Raw genomic sequence first — 22,953 nt, forward strand, 5'->3', positions numbered from 1 at the left:
CAGCTGAAGTAAAAGACAGGTCACCTCTGGCCTCAATTTGCACCTGAAAACACCTCTCCTCCTTTATTCCTCCCCTGTTGTTTATTAGGTCCTATTCTGTTCCATCTTTTCCTTGGAAACTCCCACACACACTCCTCCACTACACACACACACACTGCTTGACACACTGATCGAAACACACAATTACAGAGACACTGACACACCAACTCACCCACACATTCCCAAATACTGGCCCCCTCCAAATATCAAATATGCTCCAGACAATGTGCCCGGCGAATGGAGCGAAAATGTAAATTACTTTCTTGTTCATTAATTATGCTATAAAAATGTAAATTGCTTCAGCGCCAAAAATGCTAATGGGACAGAGATAAAAGTCTCTCTTGTGCCAAAGGAGAATGTATAAAAGATTCATTTTCTCAGAGTGTATCTCTTTTTACCGGGGACCTTGCTAAAAAGAGACCTGTTCGTGGCTCCTGGTCTCTCCTCCATCCACCCTCACTGTGCAGGAGCAGACAGGCACTATTTCTCTGTACTCTCGGCTGCTCACATAGACAACCTGTTTAATTAGATATTGGCTATTGGACACATTTGTTTTCACATCCTCCGTGCTCTCACTCCTTCTGTGGATCTGAGCCTTGTGACTGACTCCCTTGATACTTCTTACTTCTGCTGTTCCTTTTCATTCCAACAATGGCAAGGCAAGTCCCCTGACCCATCACCATGGTAACCAGCTGACCTTTACTTATTGGTTGAGATGAGGGACAATTTAGAAGTGGAGAGATTTAGAGAGGAATTATATTATTAATGTCCATTTTTAGGAGAAATGTGAAAAGTTCCTCTGGGTAGGATGTGTGTTCAGGTTAGGGTTTATGTTAGTTTCTATAGCTACTTGCAAGGCTGGTGCATTGACTTACATCAGATAGCACGTTGATTCCACCTGCACGGATTGAGGGACGAGCATCGCGGAAAAGTGACGCCATCTGACGTGAGACAATGTGGCTGGAGTGGTTTCGTGTGTACTCATACAGTGAATGAGAAGTTTGATATGATTACATTTGTATATGCCTTAAAAAACTACAACAGCGACAAAACTAACACAAATGAGGGGACTGACACACCAACACACACACACACACAGACACTAACACATACATTATTTTTGTTGTTCTTGTTGTACTGTTTGTATATGAATGTATTTTACATTTGTGTGACTGTCCTTGTCTATCAGTGTAGCAGTGTTTTCTTATTTATCATGTTTTGTGTTTTATGTGGACCACAGGAAGAACAGCTGCTGCCCCTGTGAAAACTAATTGGGATTGAAATAAACAAATCAAATCAAATGGACTACTATATAGATTGAGTGTTGGACAGGCAGACTCAAATGCACCCAGCATATATTGTGATTTTGGTGAGTAACAAAATGTTTCGATCGGCAGAGATCAGGGTACCCACCACCTTCCCTCCCCCTACCCCCCATGTCTGTGAGACTGCAGAGGGATCCACAGGAGAGAGGAGCACTAATTAGTAGCGTTAACTACCGAGGAGTTCTGTTAGGAGCCGGGCGGGATGGCGGGCGGAGGAAGGAAGGAAGGAAGCGCTGTGTTGTTATGTACTGTATGTGGAAGTGCTCATCTCTCTCACAGGAAACAGAACTATCAGCCTTGATGAGGCAAAGCAGCACAGTTTATTAGACACACAACATCAAGACACTGATTAAAACAAGACGATGTGAATCTGAACTCCCATGTCAACCTGTTATAATGGCATGGGAAAGATCAGAGGAACGATACCAACTATAATGTCTCTGTGTTTCTTAATGAGGCCCTCTCAGGAGATTCAGTGGTTGTTGTGGGCTGGATGGGTTAGTATGGGGCAATATAGTTTGGGGCAAATTATGGATTTGATTAGAAACTCATGTATTGGCACGTGAGGTATAGGCACTAATACCAAACTACTTTTTCGTTAAGTTATGTATCTGAGTTTATTGTAATGCAGTTTCTTACTACAGTACTATGATGGTTTGTCAGAATGCATACCCCTGTTAGTGAAAAGTAAGAAACTGTAAAACAATGCTTCTGAGAAGTAATCGTTCTCAAAATAGAGCTGATCTTGCTGTTCCATCTGACAAATAAGAACACCAGGGTCATAGTTAACACACTTGCTTGAACACCAAGGCAAATGTTACAGTTGACATGCTAATGAGCTTGGATGTCGGTGTCCAGGCGTTTCTATGGTCTCTAACTAACAATTCTACTCCTTCTGCCTTTCAGAACCGTCCGGCTTCACCATACCACCGTGTTCCTCCTTTTCTATCTTTGTCTTCTCTGGGAAAAGATCAATGAAGGACACAGTGCACAGGAGGCCGGGACCATGCTGAGTGGTTGTCGCCGTGAAATAGGACCTGGAAATAACATCACACTTATCAGACCCTCTGAACAATGGTCACAGGCAGAGGCTGATCAGGCCCTTCCTCATTGGACTCTGGGAGCCAAGATGGTGTGAGATTGCTTCTTGCCTGCGCCGATGCCGCCACTTCTCAGCACGGCTGACGTGGACGTGAATCACATGGCCGTCCTCCAAAAGGTCACCTTTTGATGGTTGGGAACCGACCAGTCCCCCACATCACCTTCCACCCACCACCCCACCGCATCCTCTCCTCTATCCAGTCACACAGAGGAGGAACGTTCTCTCTCTGATGCTGTGTGATCGGTTGTCTTCTGTCTGTGTGTGTGTGTGTGTGTGTGTGTGTGTGTGTGTGTGTGTGTGTGTGTGTGTGTGTGTGTGTGTGTGTGTGTGTGTGTGTGTGTGTGTGTGTGTGTGTGTGTGTGTGTGTGTGTGTGTGTGTGTGTGTGTGTGAACTGTAACCCCCTCCGAAACATGGCGAGAGGGTGTGATTAACATGGGTTGTTTGTCATGGTTGAGCCTGAGAGGTGGGAGGGAGGGAGGAGGGGTGTGGGTGGAGGTAGACTTCTGCTTGCAGAATAGATTACTTTAGTTTGAAAACAGGCATCAGAGAAAGTGTTTGAAATTACATTCAAAGGCAAAGAGGGAGCTGATCAAATCTGTCAGTCATTAGCTCATCCCAGAGTAATTGTAGATGAATAGATGGCTGTGTTATTTTCCTTTATTGGTTTGAGATCTATAACTTAAATTGCAAATTAAAGAAGTAGAATCATGTAATAATTGTGAAACTAAGATGGAGAGAATGAGAGAAAAATAGATGAAGGGTAAAAGAGAGTCTTATCCCAACCACTGAGCAACTTATCCTGTGTGTTCCCTCCAAACCAAAAACAACCTTCCAACAACCACAATAAGATGACATTCCTGGTTCATTGCAGCCATTGAAATAACCCACAGTCCTCCTGCTTTGATCTCACATAACCTCCCACACTGTTAAAATTAACTAAGGCGGTGTTTCTACCGTCTACCGCATCTACCTTCTCACATGCATACCAGTGTTACCTCTGCTATAACTTACATAGTCCTAAACATTTTGATTGTAACATTATTTATAATCTCACAATGGGTCTGGCAACTATTGCCTATAACAAGTCCCAAAGTCTACCATATAGGAACAAATTTCATTTCACAGTCTTCTTTAAAATGTTAACAAAATATTGACTGTAATTATCCATCAATATTTATGCTATAAACCAATTAAACATGTAAAACTATTTGATTGAATGAGAGACACAGTCTAACAAAACATTATTTTTGTGTTTTAATGCTACCTGCACTGAAACACCAAAAAGGGTTTTCACAACACTCTTAAAAACACAACAAAACCCTATTAAAAACACAATTACTCAGATTGAAGAACCACTTTGGGTGTTTCAGGGTGCTTCCATCAAATCAATTGTATCAGAACACTTACATTGCGTTTACATCCAAACACCAGATCTCAGTTTAAGTGCACTATTTATGGTTTCACTACACAATGATAATGTTTTGAGTCGTTCTATTTTAACAGTACAGAGTCCAGGAAGATAAATCCTTTGTCCACACAGAGAACACAGAGAATTCACACTGTGAAGTGAATTCCCAGGCTGTTTCACCTTGTGTCTTTAGCTAAGGGTCTGTATTGAACCACAACATCAAAGCACATCAATGGAGATTGACTAATTGACTAGGATTAGTGACCCTCAGACAAACCCATCCTGTTCTCAAATTTCTAACTACAATCCATTGTCTATCTATACAACTCATATGTAGTCCTGTTATTTTATTTTTTATTTTATTTTACCTTTATTTAACCAGGCAAGTCAGTTAAGAACAAATTCTTATTTTCAATGACGGCCTGGGAACAGTGGGTTAACTGCCAGGGGCAGAACGACAGATTTGTACCTTGTCAGCTGGGGGGTTTGAACTCACAACCTTCCGGTTACTAGTCCAATGCTCTAACCACTAGGCTACCCTGCCGCCCTTATAGTTTCATAACAATCCTCCTACTGGCCTTATTTCTTTATTTTTAAAATCAGATGATAGAACAGTACTCAATCCACCTTGAATCGAAGGAGAATTTTGACCTTCATGAATGTATCAAGTACATAAGTACTGTACTTATGTGCCCAGTGTCCTGTTCGTTCATTCATTCATCAGTGATCAGCTGAAGAAAGTGTATTCTTTAATAGGGCAGGTGATGGAAACTGTCTAAATAGTGTCAAAAACCCATTTTCCTCTTCCATACTTTTCTCCTCATAACCACATCCTGTGAGTTGTGTCCTGGGCAGGGACGTGGTCCGCTTGACTGTGATATACAACGTGACAGGAGACCGGCCACGGCACCCCAGGTTAGTTTAGTACACTGACGTCAGACTATGGATAGTACAGAGACTTTCTGTTCTGTGCTGTTTCTTTGCCTCTCACTATCCCTCCCACCCCACCACACCTCCACCACCCACCCGTCTCCATCTTTCACTTCTATTTTCCCCTTTTCTGTGTTCCTTCCCTCTGTCTGCTAGTTAGTCAGATCAAAGGTGCATGCTCAGGGGATCTCTCATAGAGAAATGCCTCTGATTAGACGAGGCATCCTCCTACATGTTGGATCTATCTCTTCTGTAATGGAGATGGAGTGCATGGAAACACTAGTCTATACTCTGTACAGTCATCATATTACCATGGAAGTCGACATCAAAGAGGCACGTGCTACTGCAAGATATAACAGAAGGCCTTTCTGTTTTTGTGTAGTAGTTAGTGATTTTATAACTTTCGCTCTGTAACAAGTTTAAGGAGAGCCTTTGTGTGTGTGTGTGTGTGTGTGTGTGTGTGTGTGTGTGTGTGTGTGTGTGTGTGTGTGTGTGTGTGTGTGTGTGTGTGTGTGTGTGTGTGTGTGTGTGTGTGTGTGTGTGTGTGTGTGTGTGTGTGTGTGTGTGTGTGTGTGTGTGTGTGTGTGTGTGTGTGTGTGTGTGTGTGTGTGTGTGTGTGTGTGTTGGTTCGCCTAACTCCCCATTCCACAAATCTAAATCCTTTAACTGAAAACAATCTGGTGTGGAGATAAAATGGTTGCTAAGGTAACCAGCAGAACCATCTCGTGCCTGCCAGCCATTGCAATGAATAAAATAAAGCAAATGCTGTGGTGTAAAGTTTGAACCTTTTACATGTATAGCTCAATAGTTAGCTGTTAGATCCAAGTTATTTAATTTGAATGAGAACAATAACTTATGTGTAGCCTAAAGTCAACAATTTCCCTTTATTGACACCAAACACTCCATAACCTATGCAATACAGACTCACTGAATGTAATACAGACTCACTGAATGTAATACAAACTCACAGAACGTAATACAGACTCACTAAATGTAATACAGACTCACTGAATGTAATACAGACTTACTGAATGTAATACAGACTCACTGAAATGTAATACAGACTCACTGAATGTAATACAGACTTACTGAATGTAATACAGACTCACTGAATGTAATACAGACTCACTGAATGTAATACAGACTCACTGAATGTAATACAGACTTACTGAATGTAATACAGACTCACTGAATGTAATACAGACTGAATTAGAAGATAGAAGTTGGGGTTGACTACACAGTATATCTTGGTCATTGCTAACTGGTCCTGTCAAGGTGACTGTATTTCTTTCAGTTGGTGGCCTGAGGATATCATCATGTGACAAAACAGGTTGACAATGTGGGCAGAAACCATGTCATTTTAGAATGCAACTGCAAGTTTTTCCCTTTCAGATCACAACTATGGGACAAATTGCATCAAGGCGGCACTGAGAATGACTATACTGAATTTGTATCAGTCGGCATGGTGTCTGTTATGACAGTGAAACAGAGAAAAGTTGAGGTGTTTGAAATATATTCACATCACATCGACAACAATGAACAAACGAGAAGTAGAGCTGACTGTGCAACTAGGACATGCTGACCTTGAGAAAATAGTCTCAATCCTATCCCATCTAACTTCATCCAAAGCTTCAAATAGACTTTTCTATTTCTTAGTATCCAAAATGCCCACATTTGCATATACATTCATCTGTCATGTTTTGATTGGTTTCAGTTAACTGATTTGTTTTCATTTTGGGGATAATGACAAGATGTCTTGTCTGGTAGGCACACATAGGAACTCAGATGAACTCACATGCCCGCCCGCCTGCCCGCCTGCCTGCCTGCCCGCCTGCCCTGTGTGTGTGCGCGCACGCACACACACACACACACACACACACACACACACACACACACACACACACACACACACACACACACACACACACACACACACACACACACACACACACACACACAAAATAAATATATGAGCACAGCTGCAGAGAGAGATAGCCACACACTGTAGGAGAGACCCCCTAACTCCCCTGGCTGCCCAAACAGTTGAGTTGTGGAACAGACCAGACCCGTTTTGGATGACTGTTGGGTATAAAATAATGTCTAGGGTCCTGCAAAAGTGTGCCACACAGATGACATGTAACATGTTACACTCAGAAAAAAAGGGTTCTTAAAAGGTTCTTTGGATGTCCTTTTAATAACACTTTTTGATTCCAGGTAGAACCGTTTTAGGTCCCATGTAGAACCCTCTGTGGAAAGGGTTTTACATGGAACCCAAAAGAGTTTGACCTAATACCAAAAGCGTTCTACCTGGAACCAAAAAGGGTTCTTCAAAGGGTTATCTTATGGGGACAGCTGAAGAACCCATTAACCCTTACATGTAGAAAATGATATCTCAAACGTATATTTAACCTCTTAATTTAAAATTCATAGTAATTAACAAAAAACGAAAAACATTAGTGTTTATCAGTAAAGTACTTTGGAATCCACCCTGTTACAATGTTCTAAGAGGAAGCTGTCAATAAAGCTTCTAAAAACAAACACAGCGGCACACATGGAGGATGTGTGAGCTATGACAACAGGGGTAATACAACGACTTTACGTGCACAAGAACATTTTGAATTTGATATAGATAATGGATCATGATAAAATCCATATAGCTTAACGCAAGGATTTGGAAATTGGACACAGTGAGTAACTTCAAACCCTGTGATCAAAGCTTTTTTTTTTAACAGACGTTCAACAATGCATCTAGCTTACAAATGTCACTAGCTAGTTAATGTGGCTGTCAGTGTCATGTCAAGAATGGATAGCTTGAGTCGCGATCTAACTTAGCTAGCTAGCTATGTTTCTTATTAATTCTTATTAACGGTATTCGTGATTCATTTCTTGAATAACTAACAAGCACATAAAACTATTATCTTACACAAATACTAATGTGTTTACCCAATGTGAACTTGGAACAACGTGATTTGCATCGCCTGAATCTCTCAAGGTTTATGAAAGGCTCTCCATGGTAAAGATATGGCATTCACAAGGGTCAACGTAACCATAGAAACATCTCATTCTCCATCTGTCTCTCTCCTACACACTATCATATGCATAGACACAACGTTGTTTATATCTCTTTCTAACTATATCTCTCTCTCTCTCTGCTCTAGCTGGAGGATAGTGTGTTTGTTGCATTCCACTGATGTCCCATAGAGACTATAGAGTAGCTAGGCTACAGCAGAGAAGATGTCTCTATCTATGGTTTGAGTGGGTGTTTGAGGAGAATGACACTTACTCTACAGTCTGCAGGCAATCATCATTTGAAATGTTTCAATATTATTGACTTGGTTGTGCATGAAAGATACTGACATTTACTGTTTGTGCATTTAGTGATTTTTTGTGTGTGATTTGTTTGTCATATTTGGAGGTACTAAACATTTTGTTGAATTCTCAAAGACAGATAGCTTATGTGAAACAACTCTTTCAAGTTATCCATATCAGTAGGCTTACTGATTCATTGAGTGTGTCGTCACCTGTATATATATGGATGAGCTAACTACCACTAGGCTATAGGCTCTTTAGAGAAGTTCCCAGGGGGTCCCTCCATAGGCCCAGTCCACCAGCTCAGGGATATAGTCTAGCATACTGTATAAAGTGAGAACCACTCACTGTCTTCTATGGCAGTCTTGCAATGATGATTTAGTGACCAGGAAAATACCCTACTACTAGAGGCAGTTGCAAGGGGCAATTGTAGGTTGACACGTCTGACCCACTTGTGTTACCAAGGGCCTTGATTTATATGCTGTGTGGGATGGAACACTTCTTGGTAAATATTTTCATGATGTGTCATGTCAGCAGCATCGGTGTCACTTGAGAGGCTATGTGTGTGTACTCTGTTCCCAAGGTTGTTGTTATAATAATATAGGCTAAATCTATTTGAATTCAATCACTTTTTGACAGCATCCCTTTTTGATTTAAATAACTTTCTATACTTGTTTGCCTGGCATGGAAGAAGTGGATGGGCAGTATCCAGATTTTCATATCGTTCTCTCACCGTGGGATATACGTTTATTTTTAGATATATACAGTACCAGTCAAAAGTTTGGACACAATTACTCATTCCATTTGTTTCTACATTTTCTACATTGTAGAATAATAGTGAAGACATCAAAACTATGAAATAACACATATGGAATTTTGTAGAAACCAAAATAGTGTTAAACAAATCAAAGTATATTTTATATTTGAGATTCTTCAAACTAGTCACCCTTTGCCTTAATGACAGCTTTGAACACTCTTGGCATTGTGTCACACTCTGACCATTTTTTGCGTTGTTTGTGTCTATGTTTTGTTTGGTCAGGGTGTGATATGAGTGGGCATTCTATGTTGCATGTCTAGTTAGTCTGTTTCTATGTGTTTTGGCCTGATATGGTTCTCAATCAGAGGCAGGTGTTTGTCGTTGTCTCTGATTGGGAACCATATTTAGGTTGCCTGTTTTGTATTGTGGTTCGTGGGTTATTGTCTATGTCTAGTTACCTGTGTCTGCACTGTTGATATATATATATATATAGCGTCATGTTTATTTGTTGTTTTGTAAGTTTGTTTCAGTGTTCTTTCTTCATTAAATATAGAACATGTATTCATATCACGCTGCACTTTGGTCTCCTCACTACGACGATCGTGACACATTGAGTTATTGGGTATGAAAAATGAGTCAACTGTGAGCACATTCGTGTACAAAAGGTCACTTTCTGAGCACTTTTACATTGGGCAAATATGTATGGAAGATTTAGTTGAAATCAAAAGGAGTGCTGTCAAAAAGTGATTGAATTCAAATGGATTTACCCTAAAAATATCTTCTTGTGTTACCTTGGTGACTGTGTGAATGTGTGTGCCTTTTTGCAGCAAAGTTTTTGCCTTATGCCATCTGATGCCTTCAGGTGTTATTGAACATCTATTACTGTGTTATTGAACATCTATTACTGTGTTATTGAACATCTATTACTGTGTTATTGAACATCTATTACTGTGTTAATGAACAGGTATTACTGTGTTATTGAACATCTATTACTGTGTTATTGAACATCTATTACTGTGTTAATGAACAGGTATTACTGTGTTAATGAACATCTATTACTGTGTTAATGAACAGGTATTACTGTGTTATTGAACATCTATTACTGTGTTAATGAACAGGTATTACTGTGTTATTGAACATCTATTACTGTGTTAATGAACAGGTATTACTGTGTTAATGAACAGGTATTACTGTGTTAATGAACAGGTATTACTGTGTTAATGAACAGGTATTACTGTGTTAATGAACATCTATTACTGTGTTAATGAACAGGTATTACTGTGTTATTGAACATCTATTACTGTGTTAATGAACAGGTATTACTGTGTTAATGAACAGGTATTACTGTGTTAATGAACAGGTATTACTGTGTTAATGAACATCTATTACTGTGTTAATGAACAGGTATTACTCACCAGCTATTGTTAACCAGAATCAAACTCCAGACTGTTATTTTCATCCTGTTCCTAGCAGCCTATTTTCTTTAAGAATGGGTACGAGCTGACTGAGGCTTTGGCTGCAGCTACTGTGTGCTCTGCTGTCTTTTCTTGTGAGCAGAGCACTGACTAATAGAACTGTGTCCTTGTGTTGCCTAGGTAACAGAGCCATGCAGATGGCAGCGTACAATGTGTCTCTCTGCCCGCGTGACAGTGGCCTGTTCAGGTTGGGATTGGGCAGACCCAGGTCCAGGCCTGACTGTGCCCTCATGGCCCCCATGACCCACCTCATCTCCCCCTGCCCCAGAGTCAGGGCTCGGACCCTGTTCAGCGAGACAGTGGTCTGGGACAGGGACTATAAAGCGGACACCAGACACAGGGTGGAGTGCTGGTGGCACCCCCCGTATCATGGAGCAGTGGTAGAGGGATACGCTGGAGGAGGTGAGTTGGCAGCAATTCTTAAGTTCTCTCTTTGCTTTATGTTGGCCCTTAGTAGAGGCTTCTGGGAAAGATTGTCAGATTAATATTTTAAAACACCCCTGGCTTTAGTTCCAATTATAATCTAGCCTAATATTAAACCACACTCTGGTCATTAAGCATCCTTCAGAATAACCATACTCATCATGGGACATTAGTACCTGGCCCTATTGCTATGTTTATATGTGTGTGTCTGTCTGGTTGAACCCTGTTTAGTGTTCCCTTTGGGAGGCCTTCTGGTTTGCATAGACTCTAAAACATTCATTAAATCATTAACTTACTGTCTAATATTCTTGACTCATAGGTGTAATATGCTTAGTAATGAAGTAACCTATTCACAGTCTCCTGTTTGTCCGTCTCTGTTTTTTGGTTACTGTTGTCATGACCATCCTCCAAGGCAAGTAGTACTGTAGCTGACCCTGACATCCAACCTTGTGTTACGACATTGTTACAAACCCACAATGCGCCATGATTCAGCCCAAGCTTTCCACACAAAAGTATTCAGACCATCAATGAGCTCCTTCAAAACTGTTGTTTTTGCCTATATAAAGGTTGTTTAGTCAGTCTGAGCTCATTGAGTTATTCAGGCCCCTCTTGGCCTTGGGTGATTCATACAGAGGGAAGTCCCAAATGCCAACCTATTTCCTATTTATTGCGCAGGTTGACATTTATTGTCATGAGTTTTGTCATGGAGGCAGAACTGAGCGATTGCCCCTTAGATGGGCCAGCTGCAAAGTCAAAATTGGCTATTTTGTAAAAACGTATGAAAACAAAAATGTGCTTTTTGTTCCTAATTTGGGGTTAGGCATTAGGATTAGCCGTGTGGGTGAGGTTAGGGTAAAGATTAAGTTTAAAATCAGATTTTATGACTGTGTGTCTGTGCCAGCTAGTTACCACTATGCAGAGCTGCCTCCAGAACAAGATTCATGAGGAAAAACGCAGTACTTTTGACCATGGACCGTAGGAAATAGGGTGCCATTCAGAATGCAGGCTGTGAGTAGTCCAGATAGCACCTCACTCTGCCATCTATCTGGTCTGGCTGGCCTTTCTCAAAGACACTGGGAATCATTAAAGAACTGCTGCCTCACACACTCTGGAAACCTGCTGCAGCTGCACTCAGACATACAGACTAGGGTTACAAAGGGTCAGAAACTTTCTGGGAAATTTCCATAATTGTTCCATGAGAATTTAAGTCTGGGAATTTGGGGAATTTTGCTAAAATTCATTAAAAAAAGTTAGCTTATAACAGTGAACCTTTTTTTTGTGGGATACACATAAGGCAATTCTAGGTCTTGTGGCATATTTTGGTTAAACTATCCCCAATTCAATGGAATTGCAACCCTCTACATGCACAGTGCATTCTTCCATCACGTGCAGTGCACTTTTCTATCACATGTACAGTCTTGGCCAAAAGTTTTGAGAATGACACAAATATTAATTTGAACAAAGTCTGCTGCCTCAGTTTGTATGATGGCAATTTGCATATACTCCAGAATGTTCTGAAGAGTGATCAGGTGAATTTGCAATTAATTGCAAAGTCCCTCTTTGCCATGCAATTGAACTGAATCCCCCAAAAACATTTCCACTGCATTTCAGCCCTGCCACAAAAGGACCAGCTAACATCAGTGATTCTCTCGTTTAACACAGGTGTGAGTGTTGACAAGGACAAAGCTGGAGATCACTCTGTCATGCTGATTGAGTTCAAATAACAGACTGGAAGCTTCAACAGGAGTGTGGTGCTTGGAATCATTGATCTTGTGTTGTGAAGAAGGCTTCTGGGAGCCCAAGAAAGTCCAGCAAGTGCCAGGACTGAGTTGATTCAGCTGCGGTATCGGGGCACAACCAGTACAGAGCTTGCTCAGGAATGGCAGCAGGCAGATGTGAGTGCATATCCGCGCACAGTGAGGCGAAGACTTTTGGAGGATGGCCTGGTGTCAAGAAGGGCAGCAAAGAAGCCACTTCTCTCCAGAAAAAACCATCAGGGACAGACTGATATTCTGCAAAAGGTACAGGGATTGGACTGCTGAGGACTGGGGTAAAGTCATTTTCTCTGACGAATCCCCTTTCCGATTGTTTGGGGCATCCGGAAAAAAGCTTGTCTGGAGAAGACCAGGTGAGTGCTACCATCACTCCTGTGTCATGCCAATAGTAAAGCATCCTGAGACCATTCATGTGGGGTTGCTTCTCAGCCAATGGAGTGGGCTCACTCACAATTTTGCCTAAGAACACAGACATGAATAAAGAATGGTACCAACACATCCTCCGAGAGCAACTTCTCCCAACCATCCAGGAACAGTTTTGTGATGAACAATGCCTTTTCCAGTATGATGGAGCACCTTGCCATAAGGCAAAAGGGATAACTAGGTGGCTGGGGGGAACAAAACATTGATATTTTGGGTCCATGGCCAGGAAACTCCCCAGACCTTAATCCCATTGAGAACTTGTGGTCAAGGCGGGTGGACAAACAAAAACCCACAAATTCTGACAAACTCCAATCTTTGATTATGCAAGAATGGGCTGCTATCAGTCAGGATGTGTTCCAGAAGTTAATTGACAGCATGCCAGGGCGGATTGCAGAGGTCTTGAAAAGAAAGGTCAACACTGCAAATATTGACTCTGCATAAACTTCATGTAATTGTAAATAAAAGCCTTTGACACTTGCTTGTAATTGTACTTCAGTATTCCATATTAACATCTGACAAAAATATCTAAAGACCCCGAAGCGGCAAAATTTGTGGAAAATAATATTTGTGTCATTCTCAAAACTTTTGGCCATGACTGTACAGCTGATTCTCAAGATTTTTCACACGAATGAGATGCTATTGAGCCCACACTACTACACTGTCTGAGACAAGGACTACATGCTTCCTGGTAAGGTTTGATTATGATACTGGGCGGGGTGAATCTATTTTATATGGCATACATGATTTTTTTGTTAACTAGTAAATAGTAGCCTACAGCAAAGTGTGTTTAAATATTTCTAACTTATTAACAATTTCTGCTAGTAAGTCTTTGCTACCATGTGAGTTTTAGCTTGCTTGAGCCTGCTAACTGATGAGTGTTAATTCACCTGTTTCATTTAAAAAGATTTATCTTACAAAGAAGTTGTTTAATCTAACTGCTTAACTATTTATCTGTACCTGGAATTGTATTGTTTTTTTACTCATTTTTTAAATCATCATTACACGAAAATGCCACGGGCACCATCTGATGTGTGGAGACATTTCACTGCAGCTAATGTAGAAGGAAAAGCTGTGTACATTTGCAAATACTGTGCCAAATCATATGTGAAGAATGCAGCAAAGATGCAGAATCATCTGGCCAAGTGCATAAAGTTCCCTCAGCACTCACAACAAGCAACCTCTGACAAAAGTCCCTCTACTGCTATTCGAGGTGAAAATGATTAATCGTACACCTTATCGATAGCAACAGCTCATGGTCCTCCTGTAATTATTATTATTTTTTTTACTCAATGGAGGAACGTAGTCAGAGAAATGTTGATGAATGTCTTGCTCAAGCTGTTTATGCAACTGGTTCACCTCTGATGCTCACAGGCAATGTGTATTGGAAGAGATTTCTGAATGGTCTTTACCCAGCATACACTCCTCCAACCAGACATGCTTTATCTACTCATTTTCTGGATGCAAATTTCAACAGAGTTGAAGTGAAGGTCTAGCAAATCATAGAGAAAGCAGACTGTATTGCAATCATCTCTGATGGGTGGTCGACTGTTCGTGGGTAAGGAATAATTAACCATCACTTCCACCCCTCAACCACTATTCTACAAGAGTACAGCCACAAGGGACAACAGACACACCGGTCTCTACATTGCAGATGAGCAGAAGGCAGTCATCAAGGAACTTGGACCACAGAAGGCATTTGCACTGGTGACAGACAATGCTGTGAACATGAAGGCTGCTTTGTCTAAAGTGGAGGAGTCCTACCCTCACATCACACCTATTGGCTGTGCTGCTCATGCATTGAATCTGCTCCTCAAGGACATCATGGCACTGAAAACAATGCATACACTCTACAAGAGAGCCAATGAAATGGTTATTTATGTGAAGGGTTATCAAGTTATAGCAGCAATCTACCTCACCAAGCAAAGTGAGAAGAATAAGAGCACTACATTGAAGCTGCCCAGCAACACCCACTGGGGTGGTGTTGTCATCATGTTTGGGGTTTCAGGTAGCCTAGTGGTTAGAGCGTTGGGCCAGTAACCGAAAAGTTGCTAGATCGAATCCCCGAGCTGACAAGGTAAAAATCTGTCTTTCTGTCCTTGAACAAGGCAGTTAACCCACTGTTCCTAGGCCGCCATTGTAAATAAGAAATTGTTCTTAACTGACTTGCCTAGTTAAATAAAGGTTAAATGAAAAATAAACAATGTTTGACAGTTAATCCACTTTTCCTAGGCCGTCATTGTTCCTAGGCCGGCAACTGCTCCTCCCACAACCATAAGGCTCTCCAGAGGGTAGTGAGGTCTGCGCAACGCATACCCGGGGGAAAACTACCCGATCTCACAGGAAGGCCATAAAGATTATCAAGGACAACAACCACCCTTGCCACTGCCTGTTGACCCTGCTATCATCCTGAAGGCGAGGTCAGTACAGGGGCATCAAAGCAGGGACCGAGAGACTGAAAAACAGCTTCTATCTCAAGGGCATCAGACTGTTAAACAGCCACCACTAACATTGAGTGGCTGCTGCCAACATACTGACTCAACTCCAGCCACTTTAATAATGGAAATTGATGTATGAACTGCTGACACACTCCAGCCACATGAGGTCTAGCATTGTCTTGCATTAGGAGGAACCCAGGGCCAACCGCACCAGCATATGGTCTCACAAGGGGTCTGAGGACCTCATCTCAGTACCTTTGGGGAGCACATGGCCCCCCAAAGAAATGCCACCCCACACCATGACTGACCCACCGCCAAACCGGTCATGCTGGAGGATGTTGCAGGCAGCAGAACGTTCTCCACGGCGTCTCCAGACTGTCACGTCTGTCACATGTGCTCAGTGTGAACCTGCTTTCATCTGTTTAGAGGACAGGGCTCCAGTGGCGAATTTGCCAATCTTGGTGTTCTCTGGCAAATGCCAAACGTCCTGCACGGTGTTGGGCTGTAAGCACAACCCCCACCTGTGGATGTCGGGCCCTCATACCACCCTCATGGAGTCTGTTTCTGACCGTTTGAGCAGACACATGCACATTTGTGGCCTGCTGGAGGTAATTTTGCAGGGCTCTGGCAGTGCTCCTCCTGCTCCTCCTCGCACAAAGGCGGAGGTAGCGGTCCTGCTGCTGGGTTGTTGCCCTCCTACGGCCTCCTCCACGTCTCCTGATGTACTGGCCTGTCTCCTGGTAGCACCTCCATGCTCTGGACACTACGCTGACAGACACAGCAAACCTTCTTGCCACAGCTCGCATTGATGTGCCATCCTGGATGAGCTGCACTACCTGAGCCACTTGTGTGGGTTGTAGACTCCGTCTCATGCTACCACTAGAGTGAAAGCACCGCCAGCATTCAAAAGTGACCAAAACATCAGCCAGGAAGCATAGGAACTGAGAAGTGGTCTGTGGTTATCACCTGCAGAACCACTCCTTTATTGGGGGTGTCTTGCTAATTGCCTCTAATTTCCACCTGTTTATTCCATTTGCACAACAGCATGTGACATTTATTGTCAATCAGTGTTGCTTCCTAAGTGGACAGTTTGATTTCACAAAAGTGTGATTGACTTGGAGTTACATTGTGTTGTTTAAGTGTTCCCTTTATTTGTTTGAGCAGTGTATAATGTTTACATACCCTACATTACCCATCTCATATGTATATACTGTACTCTATATCATCTAATGCATCTTTATGTAATACGTGTATCACTAGCCACTTTAAACTATGCCACTTTGTTGACATACCCTACATGACTCATCTCATATGTATATACTGTACTCGATACCATCTACTGCATCTTGCCTATGCCGTTCTGTACCATCACTCATTCATAAATCTTTATGTACATATTCTTTATCCCTTTACACTTGTGTGTATAAGGTAGTAGTTGTGGAATTGTTAGGTTAGATTACTTGTTGGTTATTACTGCATTGTCGGAACTAGAAGCACAAGCATTTCGCTACACTCGCATGAACATCTGCTAACCATGTGTATGTGACAAATAAAACTTTGATTTGATTTGAGTAATGGGACAAAATTCACCCAACTTATTGTGGGAAGCTTGTTGAAGGCTACCCGAAACGTTTGACCCAAGTTAAACAATTTAAAGGCAATGCTACCAAATACTAACTGAGTGTATGTAAACTTCTTACCCACTGGGAATGTGATGAAAGAAATAAAAGCTGAAATAAATCATTCTCTCGAATATTTTTCAGACATTTCACATTCTTAAAATAAAGTGGTAATCCGAACTGTGCGAATTACCTAAGTGCTCTTTGCCACAAGACCACTTTTCAGTGGGACTACCTACGCGTGGCACATTACCAGACGGGATTACGGCATAAAAGGGTTTCATGTCAAAACAATGACTCTTTCAGTTGGTGAATCCCTCTAAGACATCTGCCTTTAAGTGTTTCTGCAGGGGTAAAACAGGGAGGGATGCTCCCACTATGCATTCTAAGGTGTTGATGACTCTCCACCTCATAGAAAAGTGTGAAAGATGTGTGTTGGTGTTTAAGAGATATGATGATCACACTGTTGGTGTCCTACAAACCACTGGTGACAAATGACTCCACAGAGACACCATTCGGATTTGTCACTGTGTCCCCTAATGCAGCCAGTCACCCACAGCTTGAAATGGTTACTAAAGAATTCACTGTGACCCTCACTCATCTCACTCTTTCTCTCTTTCCTTCTCTCTCTCTTCATCCTCCCCTCCCCTCCCTCCTCTCTCTCTCCCTCCTCTCTTACCCTCCCTCCCTCTGTATACTGTTCTAAACCATTACTCCAGCCATTTTTCTCTTTGTCACAATAACAACCCACTCCCGCTCCTTAGCGAGACGGACAGCACCTCTTTGGTGTGTGTTGTGTTGTAGGCCCTCCTCTCTCAGGCTACGTACCAAATGGCACCAGATTCCCTTTTATAGGGATTTTTTTTTTTACCAGGGTCCATAGGGCTCTGGTCCAAAGCAGTGCAATATATAGGGAATAGGGTGCCATTTTGGATGAGTCCTCAGGGTTTGATTTAATGGAGCCTGACAAAGTGCTGTCAATGTTGTGTGAGTGTAGCACAACAGGCCTGTCATTGTTTTGTAAGCAGCAGGGTTTCGTTTCCTCCCACTCAGAGAGAGATGGCTAGGGGTTGGAGAGAGACTGAGGTTCAGGAGAAGCAAAGAGGAGACTGAGGAGTAGAGTAATTCTGAGCACCATCGCCTGGGTCGTGTTCATATTGAAGCAGGGAGGTGACTGGTGCAATAACACATTTTTGTTTTCCGTTGCATGCCCTAATGAACACAACCCTGATGTTTCATCCATCACACTTGATTCAATAAGCCCTCAGGGTTTACTAATCCATTAACAACCTGCTGTATGTCATGCAGCTGTGACTGTGACTGAATATATCTGCAGGTGTGTTTGTTGTGTATTTGCTGCTCATAGCTTTGCCCAGCTGGTTGTTTACTAAGCAAATGCCCTCATCCACTCAAAGGGTCACAGTGTTGGCTACATTTCTGTCTTCATATGGACTTTATTTTTCTTAGCCTGTAGCATCTGGGCTACCAGCAGTAGGGCTGTAGTAATGCTGTCTTCCTAACCACTTTTATTTCAGCTGTCGTATGGACCGTCATGGATAGACAGCTACACGCTGCTGACCAAGGGTATATTTGTCTGTCAGCATCTGTCAGAGAGAAAGATAATCCATTTACTTTGTCCACACACACAAACATGCGAGCACAGACACACCAGAGAGAGAACAAGTTGTCTTCAACTACCGTAGTTCATTCATTCAACAAGATTACACTTGTAGAGACAAAATCCCTTCCCTGCAGCCTAGTTGTGGTGTGATGTTTAGTGGTTATACTGCCTGTGGCTCTGCTCTGCTTTCAGCCTGCAGCTCGTCTCTTCACAGATGGAACCAGAGCTTTTGGGATGTGTGTGTGGGTGGACACACATACACTTTAGCATAGCCGTGCTAGTGTGTTGCATGCCCAAAATCAGCCCCCTCCCCTGGGACTCCTGGCTGTCCTGCTGGCCTGGATGGACAAGTCACTCCCTAATATACATCTAATTCTTCCACTCTGTGGACAGGTTTCTCTCTTAGCTCCTCCTCTATCCATAGGATATCCATAGGTTAAATGTAGGCAATACAGTCATAGTGGGGGAGTTAGAGACTTGACTTTGGCCCTGGGGTTGTTGTGGAGCATCGACTGTTAAAAAGGGATGATAGTTTGCCTCTGACAGTCTCTTTGGGCTGATGTAACTTTGAGAAATGAACCGAGGCAGACAGCCTGTCCCTGTCTGTCAGGAGTTCATCTCTTCTCGACAACAGATCAGCTAAAGGTCCTCCTCACTACATTAGATAATGGGCACATTTAAACTGATAAAACGGTGTATTAACACAGCAAGCACATCTATTTTAATGACCGTAGAGACTTCTTTATATTTATACATCGACAGGTACTCATTTCTCTAGTCAATGTCTGTATATTTTACCTCGGCACGAAGGCGCTCACTTAGACTGATATTTTCCAGCACTCGGCTTTACAAATTAGGCCCAGGCAGTTACCAAGGATACCGATTTTTGTCTGAAACGTCAGACTCGTTAGTTGATGCTCCCTGCTCTCCTCTCCTGTTCCCCTCACCTCTCTCTCTTTCCACTTCTCTTCCATTCTCTTCTCTTCTCCACTCCTCCCTTTATTGCCTCTCCTCTGTTTTCTTTCTCTTCAGTAAGAGAAAGCGAAGCATGAAGAAGGAATAGAGAAGCGTGAAAGGAGGTTATCAATTCTTAATAGTGTTGTGAGAAGCGGAGGGAAGGAGGGAGACACTGGTATGAAGAAGTGGAAGTAAGTGAGAAAACACATTATGAGGAGAAGGGTTGGACTGACTGCCAGCAAGCAAAAGCTGGAAGCCTGTGTAAACCTCTGATCACATCTGTCAGTGCTGCAAAGTACAATGCCTTTCAACACGACATCCCCATTCTAGTGTGAATGAAATATAGATGATGATGATACAAACAGAGAGGCCCTGGTTCCTATTACCATCCTCCATTTAACACATCCAATCAGACCAGCGCCGGTATGTTCCCTGTATAACTCACATTACAACATTAGGCCTTTATGGGCCTGTGCAGAGCCACTCTACATGCATTAGATGTTATGTTCCCTCACCTCTCTGCCTTACACTCTGGTTGGGTTTAACAGCTTCTACGTATATTACATGCCTTCTGGCATAGAACAGAGAGCTATAGCTGTGTTAGTAATTGCCCGGCCCAAGGGGACAAATCAAGTATTTTAAATTGAATTGAACTGTTGTCTTGGGGGCTGTGTGTAACATGTAGAAACCCAATGGGCAGGGAAGAACAGCCAGGTGTGATATGTAACTGATTTTTGTGTAGCTGTTTTTAGGTGCTAAACCCGATGGGCTGGGATGCTATGGACTCCCAGCAGAGAACGCTGCCATCGAGAGAGGCCTTGACCTGGAGGAATGGACGAAGAGGTACAATACAAGATACGACACAAACACCTCTCTCTCTCTCGCTCTCGCTCTCATTCCCCCTAACGTCCTCCTCTCCCCTGTCTGTCTCCGTCCCCAGTAATATCCAGTCCATGCGGGAGCAGCTCGACAGCCTAGGGCTCTGCTTTAATTGGGACAAGGTGAGTAATGGGAGGAGCTGAGCACCACCTCCAACCTTCCGGTGGGAGGCTCTGTGTGGGTGGATGACTCTTTTCTCTCGTGTGTGTGCGTGTGTGTATGAATCATCTTGTGGATCCCTCTGCTTCCCTCTCCTCTGACCAGGAGGTGACCACCTGCCTGCCAGACTATTACAGGTGGACCCAGTGGCTGTTCGTCAAGCTCGGCCTATCAGAAAGAGGTAGGTTCGGGGTCCTTGAGTCTGAGTCTGTCCAATCCTTGTCATAGGCTGTCTCAATTTTCCAAAGTGGTTTCCTCTCTTCATCTCCTTTCCATCTCTGCTGACGAAGAGATGACAACACTTTGAACTAATGTGATGCAGTCATGCCCCTGGTATTGTCATGGGCTGTGTGTAAGAGCTCCAGGGAGGCAGGATGAGGGAGACACACCCCAGGAGGATGACTCTCAGGCAGGCCACAGAAGCTCAGTGGCCTGGGGAACAGTCTTCAGTAACTATGGAGCCTCCTGTGGCTTTGTGAGGAAAACACATTCTGTATAGTAGATTACAGACAATCGGAAAATCTATGCTGTAGTGGAGAGGTCATGTAGTTTAATCAGATGCAAGGTATTTTGGCACTTGTATCAGTAGACATCTGTCTCTTTCTCTGATTCGATCAGCTCCTGTGATGTTGGCTTATGTCTGTCTTTGTGTCTGTGTGTAGTTGTAGTAATTGTAATCTGTGCATGTGTGTGTTCCAGGCGGTGGTGAACTGGGACCCTGTGGACCAGACGGTGTTGGCTGATGAGCAGGTGGATGACAACGGGCGCTCCTGGAGGTCTGGAGCTCTGGTGGAGCAGAAATTACTAAGGCAGTGGTTCATTAAGACCACCAACTACGCCAAGGTAGGTGTGTGTGTCTCGTGCGCATGGAGGGTGTATTGGTGATAAGCCCGTCAAGGGTCAAAGGGCGTCCTATAACATCAATCTCACCACCTGCGACTTTTGGCATAATCTGATTCGCTGGCTACATTAGAGGCTGTGTGAGAATGGAAGAGGGGGGGGGCCCTCTGACATCAATCACTGCAGAAACCATGGCAGCCACTTCAGCCCTGGCTGTGGAACAAACCTGGGCTCAAGTAGGATCTGTTTTATTTCAAATACTTTAGCTGTGATTGAGTGATCTTACCTGGCACAATGGAACCAATGGAATAGCTCCAAAAGTGCAAACTGCAAAGCCCACCCAACTGGCATGTTAGACTGGGTCAATCAAATGCTCAGAGTATTTGAAAGAAAATAAATACTACTTGAACCCAGCCCTGGCTGTGTAATCAGCAGCCTGCTGAGAGTGTCATTCCCAGGCTGGCCTCGCCGGTCCTGGCCAGTCTGACTGATGAGAAACCTCCATGTCTCCAGCAGCAGGGTCTCATAATCACTACCAGCCACTACCAGCTACGCTCCGTGGTTGAAATGACCCTCTCTGGAGATTTATTCCACCCATGGGTTAGGCGGCACACTCACAGGCTGAAGAGCGTGAACACATGCAATCACTCACACACACACACACACAGGCAGCTTGAACCTGTGCACATGGAGTGAGAGTAACTGAAGGTGCACTGATTCAAACCTCTCCAGATGAGGAATGGTTGGTACTGAGAGGCTGTGAGTGGAAGCCTTCCAAACTTCTCTGATTGGTGGGCCAGAAGGTCAGGTTCCCTATGCTGCTAGAGCCTTGATTGGTTAGGGTTGCTTGATGTGTGCGTGCTGGTAACATTTCCCGCTTCCCCACTTCCCCTGGTAAAGACATACTCACACATTAACCAGCAGGCTTCAGCAGTATGACCCTGTCACTAGGGTTGTAAAATGGTCAGAATTTTTCCATTGGAAGTAAAGCCCGGGAATTTTTCTTAAATTAATTTTAAAAAATTGATAGCAACAGCTCATGGTCCTCCTGGAATCAGAGGTTTTTTTGTTGTTTGAATTTTAACCCTTTTTTCTCACCAATTTCACAGTATCCAATTGTTAGTAGCTACTATCTTGTCTCATCGCTACAACTCCCGTACTGGCTCGGGAGAGACGAATGTTGAAAGTCATGCGTCCTCCAATACACCACCCAACCAAGCCATACTGTTTCTTAACACAGTGCGCATCAAACCCGGAAGCCAGCCGCACCAATGTGTCAGAGGAAACACTGTGCACCTGGCAACCTTGGTTAGCATGCACTGCGCCCAGCCCGCCACAGGAGTCACTGGTGCACGATGAGACAAGGATATCCCTACCGGCCAAACCCTCCCTAACCTAGGCCAACTGTGCATCGCTCCACAGACCTCCCGGTCGCGGCCGGTTACGACAGAGCCTGGGCGCAAACCCAGAGTCTCT

General features: G+C 43.2%; 1 pseudogene; it reads left to right on the forward strand.

Annotated features, from left to right (window-relative positions):
• Positions 1 to 10,360: 10,360 nt before the first annotated feature.
• Positions 10,361 to 22,953, forward strand: part of LOC118367637 (probable leucine--tRNA ligase, mitochondrial) — a 47,741-nt pseudogene continuing 35,148 nt past the window's right edge.

The sequence above is a fragment of the Oncorhynchus keta genome, chromosome 34 (assembly GCF_023373465.1).
Source record: "Oncorhynchus keta strain PuntledgeMale-10-30-2019 chromosome 34, Oket_V2, whole genome shotgun sequence".
NCBI classification, from domain to species: Eukaryota; Metazoa; Chordata; class Actinopteri; order Salmoniformes; family Salmonidae; genus Oncorhynchus; species Oncorhynchus keta.